This window comes from Equus asinus, chromosome 28 (assembly GCF_041296235.1).
Source record: "Equus asinus isolate D_3611 breed Donkey chromosome 28, EquAss-T2T_v2, whole genome shotgun sequence".
Taxonomy (NCBI): domain Eukaryota; kingdom Metazoa; phylum Chordata; class Mammalia; order Perissodactyla; family Equidae; genus Equus; species Equus asinus.
In genome coordinates this window covers 635,001-647,475 of record NC_091817.1, presented here as the reverse complement: position 1 = coordinate 647,475, position 12,475 = coordinate 635,001, and positions in this window count along the sequence as shown.

Below are 12,475 nucleotides of genomic sequence, written 5' to 3'. Positions count from 1 at the left end.
CCACCCTCTGAAACTGAGGAACATGGGCAAAAGAAGCTAGCTCAGGTTGCAGCCTTCAAGCAGAAAAAAAAAAGACGCCAGGGCGTGGAGAGCTGGCGAAAAAGCAACACTGAGAAATCTACCCTCTGAAACCGAAGAAGATGGGCAACAGAGGCTAGCTCAGGTGGCAATCTTTAAGCAAAAAAAAAAAAAATAAAAAAATACAATGGCGAGGAGACCCGGTCAAAAAGCAACCCTGAAAAAGGTACCCTCTGAAACTGAGGAAGCAGCGCAACAGTGCCTAGCTCAGGTGACAATCTTTAAGCAAAAAAAAAAAACAAAAAACAAAAAACAAAAAACAAAACCCACAATGGAGTGGAGACCCGGGGGAAATCAACACTGAAAAATACAAAACGAATGGAAGACCAATAGACAGAGCAGGCACTTTCACCTGGGGTGGAGGAGGTACGCATGGATGACGGATAAGCGCATGAAAAGATGTGAGCTGTTCCCTGGAAAAGCAAGTGAGAAAATTAGAGGGAGACATTGTGGGGACACATGGGTGAGACTGCCTTCTTCCAAATACCGGAACAGGATCAAACTGCTAGTCAGGTCGCGGAGAAGCCAAGTCAGTCACTCACGCCTCACTGGTGGTGAAGGGAAACGGTATGGCCTCTGTGAAAAAGGGCGTGGCGGGTTCCAAAACTGACACGCCGCGGAAACAACCACCGAAAGTGGCAACCTACATAAGCCTTTGGTGTATCTTGCCTCCTAAGAGCGTCTGTATGTAGCTGGAGCCTTGGGTCGTTAAGGCTTCCACAGTGATCTGTGGTGGGTGGGTGGGGGGGGGGGGGCCTTGGGCCTTGGGGGTCTCCGCTGGACCTCCAGGAAGTCAGCTTTTGTGGAGTCCCGTGAGTCCTTCCAGGGAGGGAGGCATCCAACCCGAGGGTGGTCTGGAGGGCACCACTCCCACCACTCCCGGGGGCTGGGGCGGGGGGCGGGGTGGGGGCTGCGGCCACGTTCCTGTTCATTCACACAGAATCCGGGGCATGAATGTTCTTAGCAGCTCTGTTCCACACAGCCCCACACTGGAAACCACACAGACGTCCTGCGAGTCCCATCCCTTGCTCATGTCGCCGGGGCTCCGGAGGAGGGCCACTCTGTAAAAGCGGCCGCCAGATGGCGCCCAACGACCGGCGCGGAGGGGTCAGCGGGAGGGAACCGGGTCACCAGCCAGCGAGAGTGCACAGCCTGAGCCCACCGCCGGGTCAGGTCTCTCTCTGTCTCTGTCTCTGTCTCTGTCTCTGTCTCTCTCTGTCTCTGTCTCTGTCTCTGTCTCTCTCTGTCTCTCTCTCTCTCTCTTTCTCTCTGGGCCCGCTTGGGGCGGCCGGGAGGTCACCACGTGAGGCCCCAGGGTGTCCACCTCGGAGCTCCCAGGCAGCACAGGGCAACCCTGGGCGCAGAAGGAGGTGTTGGAAAATCGGCGGGGAGGGGGGTGGGGTGGGTGGGCTTGCCAGGAAGGGGACAGACTCCCCACGTGACTTCTGGGCCGGGCCGGGCGCGGGGCTGCCGGCTGGCTGACGCGGACAGAGGTGGAAAAGTCCCCGGAGATGCCACGGGGCAGGCCGGGGCTGCCGGCCCCCGCTTCCCGGAGCGGCCCGAGCACTTCCCGGGCTCCCGGGAGGACTTAGAAAATCACGGCGGGGTGGGGGGTGGGGGTCGCTGTCAAACCGAAACCATGCACGTCATCAGAGAAGGACCGTGACGACGGAGGAATTGTCCGCAGTCTGTCAGGAATTGTGTGCAGCCTGTCACTTCCGGCCCAGAGGGTCTCTCTAAGGCAGACGGACAGACAGAGCCCACAAGTCGTAGAGGAAAGGACCGAGCCGCTTGGCCGCGGAAAAGTTTACAACACAAAACAGGTCTCCCTCCGCACGGGGCCACAGCAAAGCCCAAAGACGACACACGGGGGGGAGCATGGGTGCAGATGCACGTGTGGTGATAAGAATATGGATTTCAGCAGGGCTTCCCGTCCTCATCAACAAGCAGAAGCACCCAAATGGTGGGGGTTGGGGGGCAGAGACCTCACAGCCATTCCCTCCACAAATCGAGTTCCCCGGGACATCCTCACAGCGCCGTGCTGTGAGTGTGTGTGGGTGTTTAAAATGGAGTAAATGTGGACGTGGAACTGCTCCGTGAAACCAAAATAACAACAGTCGTAGATCTTCTTTGGTCATTTAGAAAATTCTTTTTTTTTTTTTTTTCCCCAGCGGTGCACGTATTTCCCTTCCAAAAAAGAAGAACGGGAAAGGAGATGTTAAAGGCAAGCAGAGAGAGGAAAACTGTTGCAAAACAAAAGCTGAGCTCCCGTCCGAGGGAGGCCTCCTCCATTGGAGGCCTAGGAAATCATTCTGACAAAATGGAGGATCTCTGTCTTTGGTGTCGATTCCCTCAGAGGTCAAGAGAAACCTTTTCCAATGTCTTTATCAGGAGGAGACTAGAAGTTAGAGAAAAGTATCCTTTCGGGAGTGAGAAAAACAAATTCTGATTTTGCATCAGCTTCCCTCCGATCTTGAAACTCATTGACTTGATTCCATTCTGTCGACGGAAATAATCCGGAACCAATCTATCCGTGAAAATCGGGGTGCGTTTATTCTGAGCTAAAATGTGAGGACTGTGGCCCGGGGCCTTTCTTCCCGAAGGAAGAGAGGGTGCCCGGGAAGTGGGGTGTACAGAGTGCTTCTAGACCCCCAGAGAGGACGTTTCACATAGGATCGAAAGGTCCCTTGGATGATAGTCGCGAGACTGCTCTGTCGGCACAGCGATCGACAGACACTGCTGGGTGGCAGGTCGGTTGTCTGGGCCTGGGTGGTCACAGGGGAGCCGGATGGTCAAAGGTGAGCGCAACCATCCGCTCCTAGCCTAAGGAAAGATGCCTCTCCTTAAGGAAAGGCCCGAGCACGGGGAAGCTGCTCCTTTCCCTTAAGGGCATTGGTTCTTGCCGTAGGAAATGTGTAAAGCGGATCTACGATGCGATGCGTGCTCGACGGCCACGTCAGGCCCTTTTCGAAAAACACTGTCAGGCCGAATTAGGCCGACACCCAATGGCTTCCTCATAGACTCCCATAGATCCTATCGCTTGCCATTTCTATCTGTCCACTCGTTCCAATTTTAGGCCACTTGACCACGAACAGGCCTTTTTCTCAGATTATTTTCCCCGTGAAACTTTGATCACCTTTTCACAGACAAAACGATCTTTACTTTTTAGGCCCTCTTGCCTGAAGGCAGCCATCTCACTTTCCTTGAACACAAAGATGTTTCCCATATTCACTTTTAGTGGCTTTTTGTTTTGTTTTGTTTTGTTTTGAGGACGATGAGCCCTGAGCTAACTGCTGCCAATCCTCCTCTTTTTGCCGAGGAAGGCTGGCCCTGAGCTCACCTCCGTGCCCATCTTCCTCTATTTCATATGTGGGACGCCTACCACCACGTGGCTCGCCCAGCGGTGCCACGTCCACCCCCGGGATCCGAACTGGCGAACCCCGGGCCGGCGAAGCGGAACAGGCACACTTAACCAGCGCGCCACCGGGCCGGCCTAGTGGCTTTCATCGCATTTGTTAAGTAGATTTTTTAACCCTCACGAACCTTAATTTTGGTGAAAACTAAGAAGCCAGCAATTAGGAACTGTCCTTCCCATGAGCATTCCGTCGCTTGGCCAATTTCTAAACACTTGGCCACTTTTAGAAACATGGGATTTCATAGGTTTATCTTTTCCTTCGCTTTATTTGATTTCATCTCACTTTAGTTTTTGGGTGAGGAAGATCGGCCCTCACAGAGCTAACGCCTGTTGCCAATCTTCCGTTTTTGTTTTCTTTTCCCCCCCTCCCGATTTTTCTCCCCCAATCCCCCCCATGACATAGTTGTCTATCTTAGTTGAGGGCCCTTCCAGTTGTGGCATGTGGGACGCCGCCTCCACACGGCCCGACGAGCGGTGCCGTGTCCGTGCCGTGCCCGGGATCTGAACCGGCAAAACCCTGGGCCGCCGAAGGGGAGCTTGTGAACTTAACCACTCGGCCACGGGGCCGCCCCCGTCCGTGGACTTTTTTATCACCTGATTTCACCTCGCAAAACTTCAAAGCTTCAAGTTATCAGAGAGGTTTGGGAAGTTGTTTTTATTAATTTAATTAATTTATTTTTCGAGGAAGACGAGCCCCGAGCTGACACCTGCTGCCAATTCTCCTCTTTTTGCCCCGGGAGAGTGGTCCCGAGCTAACATCCGTGCCCATCCCCCTCCCCTTGATAGGCGGGACGCTGACCACAGCGTGGCTCGCCAAGCGGCGCCACGTCCGCACCCTGGATCCGAACCTGCGAACCCCTGGCTGACAAAACGGAACGTGCGAACTTAACCGCTGTGCCGCCGGGCTGGCCCTTCGGGAAGTTATTTTCAGGACACGGGCCATAAACTAGAATCACCGCTACAGGTTTATCGGAGCGACATCAGCGTTCGTGGTGGATTGAGTCGGTCCCCTCTGTCTCTCCCCTCCAGGGCACAACCAAAGGGACGTCTATCGACCCACCCACCAAGGATTCCCCCCCCCCCGCACGGCACAGCAGGATGCCTGAGAGATCCACGCAGCCCTACAGCGGCAAGTCACATTCGCACAGTCAAAATTCAATGGCAGAGACAAAACGTTAAGGTCAGTGAGAGGGAAGAGAATAACCGGCCCAGGAGCAACGGTGTGAAGAACACGGAGAAGACGGGTCCTAGACGCCGGGGTCCCCGGAGCAGCGATTTCATCAGAGGCCCGCAAACGTCCACGATCTCCACACCACGTTTATGGCCGACTGCGTGCGTGGGTCCTTTGGAATCGACCAGGCTACCATCCGGGCCACTTTGGGACATCGTGTCCAGCTGCCCCGAGCGGTGGAGCTGTCGTTCAAGTGTAAGATGGGGCCCGTCCGGGGAGAGAATGGGGACGGGGAAAGGGAGGCCGCGGGAAGTCACAGAGTCTGAGGTGTTCGGGGGAGACTGACTCTTCTGAAGTGGAGGTGGTAGAAGGAGAGCAGCAGGATTTTTGGATTTTTGTTCCCTCTGTTAGGTATCTGGGTCCGGAGGAGAGTGGGGCGGGGGGGGGGGGCGGGTGGTGGTGGTGGTGGTGGGTGTGAGGCTGAGGCGGGGCTGGTGTTTCCTTTCCGAGTCAGGTGGAAGAGCTCCTCCAGTGGAGGTTTTTAGACAAGGGGTCTGGTCTGGCAGGATGGGAGGTTGCGGGTTGAGCCACAGGGGAATCTGTCGTAGCTCAGACTCGGGCCTTTGAAGAAATAGACAGAGAGAGGAGTTTTGCTCTGTCTGTCACCGCAGCCGGCACCTCAGGAGCAACAACAGGAGGCTTCCCGAATGAGTGAAGGGGCAGGAGCCAGCGTGCCCCGTGCCTCTCTCAGCCCTGCGCCGGCAGGGAAGGAAGCAGGCAGGCAGGCCTCAGGGCTACTCCCGTCCTACTGCCCGGTGGTCCCTGTCCCGGCCCCGCCCCCACTCTCCCCCTGACCCTCACCGCTCCCCAGCCCTCTTCTCAGCCAGAGAGGCGATGGGGGGGGGGCGGTGCGGTCCCAGAACAAGTTTCCTCTCATCCGCCATCATCTTGCCACCCTGACGACTTGGCCTGAGATCCGGCCTAGGCTGTACCCGTGTGTGGTTTTCCTGTGGACAAGGGGGCCGGTTCACCATTTCGGAAGAAACCCCTAGCCTTCCACTGCCGAGTCGCCAGCCTGGGAGGGGGGAGGGGGGAGGGGGGAGGGGAGGTCAGGCCCATTCATTCCGATGGGCCTGGCGTCAGGGCTTCATTCAAGTGCAGGAAGCTCTCTCCCATGGCCTCGGGCTTTTTTCCATTGAACGGCTTTCTTCAATTCCCCCACCCTTAGGCCGCAGTCCACCAAGGGCCGGGAGGCAGGGAGGGGAGATGTTGGGGCAGGGTGGCTGTCTGAGAAACTCGCCTCATCTGGGGCAGAAAGAGTGCCCCCCTCCTTTCTCTAACCCTACTAGACTGCTTGAGGATCACGGACGGTTTGGCTCATCGATGAGCCCTGCGTTATGGGCCCGGCAAGCAAACTCCTAACGGGCAACCCGCCGCTCTAGGCGTGTGTGGGTTTTTTGATCTTTCACCTTCAAGTTCGCACGACATCGGTCCGTGTCCCCCGCCCCGGCTTCCCATGGGAAATCCTCCGTCTCTTTCCACAGACTCACTGGCGACTTCACACAGTGCCTGCCTCCTCCTCCTTAGGAAGGAAGGAAGGAAGGAAGGAAGGAAGGAAGGAAGGAAGGAAGGAAGGGAGGGGCTGACCCCGTGGCCGAGCGGTTGAGTTTGCACGCTCCGCTTCAGCGGCCCGGGGCTTGGAAGGTTCGGATCCTGGGCTCGGACACGGCACCGCTCATCAAACCACGCTGAGGTGGCGTCCCACACGGCAGAACCAGAGGGACCCTCAAAGAGAATATAGAACTAGGTACTGGGGTGCTCTGGGGAGAAGAAGAAGAAGGAGGAGGAATAAAAAGAAAAGAAAAGATTGGCAATGAGCTCGGGTGCCAGTCTTTAAAAAAAAAAAAAAAAAAGAGGAAGAAAGATGGACAAACAGGAACGAATCCCACTGACGGCACCTCCAAATGGTGGGGGGCAGGGGGGTGGGGGGGGTGGGGAGTGGCATCATCGGGCCAAGGGTGACTCTAAGCGTGATCCCGCGGTTGTGTTATTTGACATTTTATCGAATCGATTTATTATTTTATTTTTGAGGAAGATGAGCCCTGAGCGAACATCTGCCACCAATCCTCCTCTGTCGGCCGAGGAAGACTGGCCCTGAGCTGACATCCGTGCCCATCCCCCTCTACTTTCCAGGTGGGACGCCTGCCACAGCGTGGCTCGCCAAGCGGTGCCGGGTCCTGCGCCCGGGATCCGGACCGGCGAACCCGGGGCCGGCGGAGCAGAACGTGCGAACTTCACCGCCGCGCCACCGGGCCGGCCCCCGGAGTTGTTTTGAAAATCCAGTAAGGGGCTGGCCCCGTGGCCGAGTGGTTAAGTTCGCGCGCTCCGCTGCAGGCAGCCCAGTGTTTCATCGGTTCGTTCGGATCCCGGGCGCGGACACGGCACTGCTCATCAAACCACGCTGAGGCGGCGTCCCACATACCACCGCTAGAAGGACCCACCGCGAAGAACACACAACTACGTACCGGGGGGCTTTGGGGAGAAAAAGGAAAGACAAAAAATAAAATCTTCCAAACTCCAATAAAACTTTGAGTGAAGACGACGAGGAGGATGCGAAACGTATCTCACGCCTCCGAGCCGAGCCGTCCGTTTAGGTTTAGGAAGGGGGACGAGGACCCTTTGTAAGCGACATCCCTTTTTAAGCACCATTCTAAACCACAGAACAGAACTCCCTCTCCTCGACCCGGAGCGAGGAGGTTCCTGGGTGTGTCAGAGAGGGTCACGTCCTCTGCAGCACGAACGAACCGCCAGGGTTCGGCCACGGGAAAGAATTTCTTCCTCTCCAGGGGGACTAAAAGTCACCGACGGCAGCGGGCGTAGGTGCTATCCTTCCCGTCCAGGAAAGGCAGGGAGAACTTCAGCCGTGAAGAGAAGGAGGTCTTCCTCACTCCCCGTTTTGGGAGGGCCCCTTTGGCAGGGGAGTTTTGTCTCCTGATTTCAAGTCAGGAAGAAAAGGGAGAGAGAGAGAGAGAGAGAGAGAGAGAGAGAGTGTGTGTCCTTCTCGTGCCAGGTCGGTCTGAGGGGGACCTCCTCTGGTTTCCTCCCTTCCCAGGGAACGCCGTTCGCTCCTTCTTCTAGAAAAAGCTCCCAAAGCACCACCGCCCAGGATGGTCGACCTACGCCCATTGTCCCTCCTTTCCCAATCATTTCTACCGCGACAGAGGGACAGAGGCCCCTGCCCCATCCCCATCCCCACCCCCACCCCCATCGCCTGCCTCCTTGATGGCCAAAGGAGCTGCCTCTGAGAATGGAACGGGGCTTGGAAACCTTCTAGAGGGGTGACTCTCACCTGCCTGCCTGCTGGGAAAAGCACCACGCTGTCCATCGGACTGCTCTTTTGGGCAAACGTAGGCGTGCCACATAGCGATCGACAGCTATGGCGGGGGGGGGGGGGCGGGGTGGCGTGGTGGTGCCCAGGATCCACGACACGTGACGGCTGCGGAGCACGACAGCCCTAAGACCTTGAGGGAGACGGGGTGGCGCGTGAATCCTTTCGGAACGAGAACGACAGGAAACGCTGACGGGGACGTGTTCTCCTCTCGAGAACACACCAACGCCTCGCACGGTGTCTGACCCGGGGTGCCTCTGACTTTTGTCATCAGAGACGATCCTCTCGACCGCCCCTCACGCTTTGGGGAAAAGGGGAGAGGGACTCGGTAGCACGGGAAAAGCCATCCATCCGCCCTTCCTTTCCGTCTTCACGGCTCCTTCTCGTGGAAAACGAGGAAGCCATCCGGAGGAACGGAACACTGACCCGGGCCAAAGCGTGGCCCAGCCTGAGCCTCCAAAACCTTCTGCTAAGTGAGAGGTGCCAGACATCCAAGGCGACCTACGTTGCGATTCCACACAGAGGAGAGAGCTAGAACGGTCCAACCCTAGAGGGCGACAGCAGATGGCGGCGGCGGCGGCGGCGGCAGCGGTGGTGGTGATCGTGGTGGGGCAGATCCGGGAGTGGGGCCGTTTTTTCTTTCGGGGGGAGGGGATGGAAACGGAAACCTTCTGGAAATAGATAGCCATGACGGATGCGCCACCTTGGGGAGAGAGACTCCCGAAGGCCACTGGCTTGTGCCCCGTGGAAAGGATGGATTCGGTGGGATGGGAATTCTACCTCCGTGTAGAGCGTGTGGTAAACCACGAGGTAGGTGGGTGGGTGGGTGGGTGGGTGGCCTCCCTGCCTCGCCTCCACCTAGACGTCCACACACAGAGACCGACGAGGGAGGGAGGGAGGGAGGGAGGGAGGGAGGGAGGGAGGGAGAGAGACAAGATGGACAGAGGCCGAGGCCGAGGCCGAGGCAGTGAGCGAGTAAGTGATCGACCCTGGCCATAGGGATTCCTCAGAGGGCGTCTCTTGGCTCCCCAAACGAAGAATGTGTGTGGAGATCGAGAAAGATCACCGACCTAGGAGAACCAGCAAGACTTCCTCACCCGCCAGAGAGCCGCTGGGCCCCTGCCGTCCCTGCCACCGCCACCCCTACCCCTCGCCTTTGGCAGCGACGCCAACGAAAGGCAGGCAGACGAGTGGGAGAGTCGTGTGGTGGTGTCCCCCAAGGAAGGTGGGTCCATGCCGACGAGCGGTCGTCGGCGTGTGGAAAAGCCAGAGGCGGGCTGACTAGAAGGAGGGCGTCCTGGAGGAAGGGGCCAGGGTGTGAGGGAGAGAGGCCTGTTCCTCTTCCCCTGTCGGTCCCAAGTCAGGGGCCCAAAGGAGGAAAGCTGTCCGTTCCTTTCCGACTCGGACGGTTCGGGCGGAACCGACCGATCCCCGCGGCGGCGCAGTCGGGGCTTTCTGGACCAGAACCCCTCTCTCTGTCGCCTTTCGACCACACGCACGCTTTAGAGGCCAAGGGAAAATGGATCGGGTCTCTCTGTCTCTCTCCCTAGAAAACAAGGGGCCGGGGGCCGAGCCCGTGGACGAACGGTCAAGTAGCGCCCCCCACCCCGGCCCCCGGCTTCGACGGCCCAGGTTTTCACCGGTTCGGATCCTGGGCGCAGCCCCAGACCCAGCATCGCCCTTCAAGCCACGCCGAGGCGGCGTCCCACATAGCAGAAACGCGAAAGACCTACCACTGGAACCTACAACTATGGACGGGACGGGACGGGACGGGGCGGGGCGGGGCGGGGCGGGGCGGGGGTGGGGGGGGCGGCTTTGGGGAGCAGGAAGAAAGAAAAAATAAAAGAAACACAAGGACGGTCATCGCGATAGTTCTTTCCACTTCCATCCATATGTTAACAGGACCCAAGTTTCCCGACCTCCATTTGGATGTATGTTAACTAAATGGAGAAGCTATTCAAAGGACTCCTCTAAAGAAGTCCACGTTCTTCTTTCTAAATGATAATGAAAATCATTGTCACCACCGCTCTTCCGACCCTCCATGTCCAGACGGCCTCCCGCCCCTCCCCTATCCCCAACTCCCGCCCCGCCCCGCGCCGACCCCCGACCCCGGCATTCTCCACGCCCACCTTTCCCTCTCCACTCCTACCCCCCCGTCCCCCGCCGCCCGGGACACCGCACCCCGCGCCCCCCCCCCCCAATCCAGGCCGGGCCACCTGGTCGACCTCCTCGAACACTATATAAGAGGATGCCGGGCAGCAGGTGGCGCCCGACAAGCGGCCTCCTCACAGGCCGGACGGATCAGCCTCGCGGGGGCGGGCGATGGGGAGGCGTTCGTCCAGGTCAGGTCAGGTCGGGGGAGGGAGGATGCCGCGCCGGCCGGCCTGGTGCGTGGCCTGGTCCCGATCCACCCCGCGTCTCGTTTCTCGGGCCGGGACGAGTACAGGCAGGGAGGCCGACTCGGTCACGGAAAGCGGCCTTGGGGAGGTTTTGGCGAACGTCCCTGTCCCGGGGCCGTCTGCCGACTAGGGGACGGAGTCCTCCTCCATGCTCCTTCTCGCCCCCAGTCGGGCGGGTTGTGGGTCGCGCGGTCGACTTGGCCATTTCCCCGGAGGCATCCTGCCTGCCGGGGCTCCCTCCCTCGGGCCGGTGCGAGCGGTCCTCGGGCGGCCCGGGAATTTGGGCCGCAGCGAACGAACGAACGAAGCCCGTCCCTCCTGCGTCGGCACCGATGAGACACAGCCCTGGTGGATGGAGCCGCTTTCCTCGGGTTTCCTTTTGCTTTCGGCCGCTGCTGCCACCAAACCTCCCTAAACGATAGGAATGAAAACGGGAACCGTTGGCATAATAAAAGCGTTTTGGTTGGCGTGTTTCTTGGCTTTTGGGGACTCGAGAGGTATGATGGATGATCTCCGATTGACGTTGGGAAGGTCTATTTCATCCCAGTCGCACGAACCCCGAAAACGTGGCGGCTGGACGAGGGAGGGAGGGAGGGAGGGAGGGAGGGAGGGAGGGAGGCCAACCACGGGATTTCCGCACGACCAGCTGATGGACACGAGCGCCCCGTGAGCCGGGCGGAGGGCAGCCGCCCGGGTCTCGCAGCTACGTGCCCGCGGAACCCTCGGGACTGCGAGAAGCCGGAGCGACCCGCAGCCATGTGGCGCTCGGCGCGGACATCTGGTCGACCCGCGCGCCACGGGACCCGGGGCCCGAGTCCGGGCCGGGCCGCCGGTCGACCCGGCAGGGCGGCTGCCCCGGGGGCCTCGCGGCTGCTCGTCCGCAGCCTCCAGGGAGCCCTCGGGGCTCCGAGAAGGCCGAGCGCCCCGCGGCCCCACGGCCCCGCGGCGCTCGGTGCGGACATCTGGTCGACCCGCTCCCCCCCCCCCCGAGACACGGGGGTCGGGTCGCCGGTCGACCCGGCAGGGCGGCGGCCACGGCGGCCTCGCCGCTGCTCGTCCGCCGGGTCGCCGGAGCCCTCGAGCCTCCGAGAAGGCCGAGCGCCCTGCGGTCCCGCGGCGCTCGGCGCGGACATCTGGTCGACCCGCGCGCCGCCGGACCCCGTGGCTACGAGTCCGCGGGGCCTTCGGAGCCGACAGAGGGCCGGGAGCGCACCCAGAGCACCCAGAGCACCCAGAGCCCCGGGACCCGGCCCCGAGCGCCGCGGACATCTGGTCGACCCGCGCGCCCCGGTCCGGGGACCAAGTCCGAGCCGGACAGCTGGTCGACCCGGCAGGGCGGCTGCCCCGGGGGCCTCGCGGCTGCTCGTCCGCAGCCTCCAGGGAGCCCTCGGTGCTCCGAGAAGGCCGAGCGCCCCGCGGCCCCGCGGCGCTCGGCGCGGACATCTGGTCGACCCGCGCGCCGCCGGACCCCGTGGCTACGAGTCCGCGGGGCCTTCGGAGCCGACAGAGGGCCGGGAGCGCACCCAGAGCACCCAGAGACCCGGGACCCGGCCCCGAGCGCCGCGGACATCTGGTCGACCCGCGCGCCCCGGTCCGGGGACCAAGTCCGGGCCGGACAGCTGGTCGACCCGGCAGGGCGGCGGCCCCGGCGGCCTCCAGGGAGCCCTCGGGGCTCCGAGAAGGCCGAGCGCCCCGCGGCCCCGCGGCCCCGCGGGGCGCTCGGTGCGGACATCTGGTCGACCCGCCCACCCCCCCGAGACCCGAGACCCGGGGGCCGGGTCGCCAGTCGACCCGGCAGGGCGGCGGCCCCAGCGGCCTCGCCGCTGCTCGTCCGCCGGGTCGCCGGAGCCCTCGAGCCTCCGAGAAGGCCGAGCGCCCTGCGGTCCCGCGGCGCTCGGCGCGGACATCTGGTCGACCCGCGCGCCGCCGGACCCCGTGGCTACGAGTCCGCGGGGCCTTCGGAGCCGACAGAGGGCCGGGAGCGCACCCAGAACACCCAGGGCACCCAGAGCCCCGGGGCCCCG